Source organism: Theropithecus gelada, chromosome 6 (assembly GCF_003255815.1).
Source record: "Theropithecus gelada isolate Dixy chromosome 6, Tgel_1.0, whole genome shotgun sequence".
Taxonomy (NCBI): Eukaryota; Metazoa; Chordata; class Mammalia; order Primates; family Cercopithecidae; genus Theropithecus; species Theropithecus gelada.
The window spans coordinates 67,892,987-67,897,567 of NC_037673.1; positions in this window are offsets into that span (position 1 = coordinate 67,892,987).

The window sequence follows — 4,581 nt, forward strand, 5'->3', positions numbered from 1 at the left end:
GGAAACTTAACTTAGTGGGACTCCTGATTTGTATTTTACTTTCCCACGTTAAGAAGGTGATGACAGAAAGGACTCATGGTCACTATAAGGGGTAGGAGGCATTTCGCAACTTCATTGAGCCTTTTAAAGTGATTATCAGACACTTGTTTTCCAAACGAGACAGACAATCCACCATAATGCTTGCTGTCATGTCAGATGACATGCAAGTTGTGAAGGATGTCAGATAACAGAAGTTACGAAGGAAGGTGAGAGAAGAATCTTTTCTGGTATTAGGTCTAAACAAGGTATTTCAGAGGACACCTAGGAAAACAAGGCTGAGTAAAGGGAACTAGGGCCAAGACATTGCGGTTGCAGAAGTGTGGCTGCCCCTAAGCAGGCGTGGAGGAGAAAGGGTCATTTGTACCGCAGATACCTCTGGCTGTTCTTGTCTAGAGTTTTTATGAAATTGAACTGAGCTTGCTGTTCAAGAGTTTTTTTTCCTTTCCTCCATTCGAAGGCCAAACTGCTCAATGGGAAACCTCAGTGATCAACATCTATGCTAAGAGACCCCACACCCAGACATAGACTGGAGGTGCTGGGCTATTTCTCAGCTAGTTTCTGCTGTTCCTTGCTCTTCTTGTCACATTAGTATCCTGTAGTTGACTAAGACTTCCAGAAGAAGGGGCTACAGCTCCTATTCCTCTCTCTGCCCCACTTGTACGTCACTACTAATCTCATCTCACCACCCCAACATGTTAAGAATTATGAGAATGTGAGAAGAGTTCCCTCTAAGTCTAAGAAAAGTCTTAGACTGGCAAGTCATTCATTCCACAAATATTTGTTGAGTTTTTATCCTGTCTCGGGTTTTGTTCTAGGAGCTGGCAGTGCAGCAGTGAACAACAACAAAAATTCCCTGCACACATGAGACTTATAATCTAGTTGGGAGAGACTGACAATAGCAAATAAATGTATGGTATGTTAGAAAGCAGTAAGTACCGTGGGTAAACTAAGGTAAGACAATGGAGGTGAAGCTGGGATGGACTGTAATATTTTAAATAGATTGGGCAGGAAAGACCTCTCTGATAAATGCATTTGACCGCAACCCTTTGAGACGCCGTCCGCGCTGCAGGGAACTCGCGCATTTAGCAGCAGGATGAGCAGTATAGTGGGCGTGCGTGAAGAACAAGGGATGGGAGCGCGCCCAAGGACCAGGCCCAACCATGCGCCGGCTGCAGGCGCAGCGCCCCCCTTACCACCTGCGGAGACCCGCCGGTGCGGACCACCACTCCAGCCCTCCTGCAGGAGCAGGGATAGGAGTGCCCACCACCAGGCACAGGAGAACAGGGTAGACCAGAGAGGCAGGATGTGCATCCGGGACTCGCACCCCGATTCTCCTCGCCAGAGACGGCCTGCAGTGGACCCCGACCAAGAGGATAAAGAAAATAAAGGGGGTGAGACCCAAGGTCAGCAACCGCCTCAACAACTACCGACACAGACACCCAGAAAACCCTAAACCACAAGAAGGCAAAGAGACAAAAACAACCCATCAGCTGAGAATCCGGATCCCGAGGCTGAGTAAATGCGGGCTTACCATCTCTTCCATCATCCTGGTTATCATCCAACAAGAAGAAAGGAATGCAAAATTCCGGCAACAAGAAATGAACAAAAGATTGGAGCTGAAGATCTTGAGTGCTTGTTTTTTTCCGTTGACCAGACAACTAGAACTATCTGCGTTGTCTATGCAGCATGGTGTTTTGTTTTGCTTTTGAGATAGGGACTCACGATGTCACAGGCTGGAGTGCAGTGGTGCAATCTCGCTCACTGCAACATCCTCCTGGGCTCAAGAGATCCTCCCGCCTCAGCCTCTCGAGTAGCTGGGACCACAGACGCGCATACCATGTTAAGGTTTTGTTTTTGTTTTGTTTTGTTTTGTTTTGAGACAGAGTCTCGCTTTGTTGCCCAGGCTGGAGTGCAGTGGCACGATCTCGACTCACTGCAAGCTCCACCTCCCGGGTTCACGCCATTCTCCTGCCTCAGCCTCCCGAGTAGCTGGGACTACAGGTGCCCGCCACCACGCCCGGCTAATTTTTTCTGTTTTTAGTAGAGACGAGGTTTCACCATGTTAGCCAGGATGGTCTCCATCTCCTGATATCGTGATCTGCCTGCCTCGGTCTCCCAAAGTGCTGGGATTACAAGCCTGAGCCACCGCGCCCGGCCCATGCCAGGTTAATTTTTACACTTTTTTGTTAGAGACTGGGCAGGGGAGTCTCGCCGTGTTGCCCAGGCTGGTCTCGAACTCCTGAGCTCAAGTGATCCGCTTGCCTCCAGACAGTTTTTTAAAAACTATTTTTACCTAAAGACATCTCTTTTTGGTAATAACAAACATTTTTAAGCCCCCCTCCCCTCCCTTTTTTTTCAATATACCTTTAAAGGTTTTTAAATTGCTTCATATCTGGTCAAGTTGAGATTTTTAAGAACTTCATTTTTAATTTGTAATAAAAGTTTACGACTTGATTTTTCAAAAAAGTCAACAAACTGCAAGGACCTTTTAATTAAAGTCTTAAATAATTTTTTTAAAAAGGCTTCTGAGAATTTCTGATCTAGGTGAATTGTCTTAGGCCAGAGAAGTCTTAATGAACAGTGACTTCAAACCTGTGACTATCCGGAAGACCCTCCTCTGACCTTTCTGTAGGCCATGGAGGCTCAGAACTAGACATAGTGCTCCACATGGAATCTGACAATTCATTGGACTCATCATTTTCCTTCTTCCAGAATTTGATATTCTATTAATACTGCCTGTGGTTGCATTAGTCTATCCTCTTGGTATGTATTCACTTTGTGTCCAAGGTTTCCAAATATTTTTCAAATAAATGTTTTCAGACCCTTCTTGCCTCCGTCTTATGCTTATGTAAGTACTTTTTTTTTTTCCACCTTGACGCAGGACTTTACAGCTATCCATGCTAATTTTCATCTGGTTTGTTTTTATATTGCATCAACCAACATAAGTTTTTTCTTTTTGAGATAAATCTTTTTTATTGTTTTTTAATGAAAGGAATATTTGCTCATTACAAAAATATTATAAAGTGCAGATAAACAAAAAATAACATTAAAATTTTATTATGCCACCCACCCATAGTTAATCGTTGTGAATACTTTGGTATATATCTTTCTAGAATCTTAATAAATATCCTTCTAAATTATCCATAAACACATTTCCATACATAAATGACCCATAGCAGTAATTTTGAGATTCAGTCTTACATCTAGTGTATTTACTATACCTGCTAGCTCTGAGTCAGCCACAAAGTGGCTTCTGTGCATGTTGTTGATAAAATATTGTGTGATACAAACAAAAACAGAATCCTGCCTCGTAGCCCAATATTTTTCCCTCCGGAAGACTACTGATTCACAATTCAGCACTTGTTGTGTAGCAGTTTTCAACCAGTTAGAAATTCATGTACTTGTACTCTTAGTCCAGTTTTCTATGTTATTCAGATGGATAGTGTCAGTGGCTTTATCTGTTTAAGTTATGACAATATGCAGCCTAGAGATAGAGTGATCTAACTCTTGTAATTCCCAAATAACCGGGCTTCATCTTAAATTGACTATTTGTAGATTCCAAACTTCAATACTGTACTACTGGCCAGGCATGGTGGCTCATGCCTGTAATTCTAGCACTTTGGGAGGCTGAGGCAGGAGGATCACTTGCACCCAGGAGTTCAAGACCAGCCTGAGCAACATAGTAAGACCCTGTCTCTATTATATATAATTTTAAAAAATTGTATTACCTTCCTGGCTTTCAGAAATAAAGTCACTTGTCCATCTCCAATTTTCAGGCCCTTTTTCTACCCTTTTTGATTTTCCAAAAATTAATGGCAGCAATTCTACAATTATTTTTATTAGTTGTTACATCTTGAGCTAGAATTTATCCAAGTCTGAAGAATCAAAGTCTTTCATGAAGGCTCCCTGTTTTCTTACTATCTTGGCCCCTATCTTGGACTTCAGTGCAACCACGTTTGTTCTACACCTTCAGGTTTTGAAGCTGTTTCATTTTCAGAGAGAAGACAGAAGCAAAATAGAAGCCGTAAAGAAGTTCTACTCACCATCTTCCATTAGCTTTAGAACGTGAGCCTCATTACACAATTCTGGCCATTTTCACTCTGGTTGTATCCAACAAAAGCCATTTCAATGCCTCTAGATTTTTTCATAAGTTTGATTCATTTTTTCTTGGCTTTAGCCTTCTGGCTATGATTTTGACTGCTCTCCACCAATCTTTCTTTTTCTCTCCTGGTCAGGTACTATTCTCTGATCTTGTGCGTGTGTGTGATCTTTTACAATCTGATTCCACTGAAGTGGCCTTAGCTACTCATTTGCTTCCTTACCTTCCTGTCTCTTTTCCTTTACCCCAAGATCATTTTTTAAAAATATTATCTTCACATTTTTTATAGACTCTTAGGCCACCTCTCCTTTTATATAAAGGCTCCAGCTGTATTAACAGAGCTATCTCTCCCTTGAATATTTGAAATCTCAGAGAGATGCCTCATTCTGCCTTCTGTTTTCTTCTGGACACAATGGAGAGTGTATAGATATCATTCAATAAGG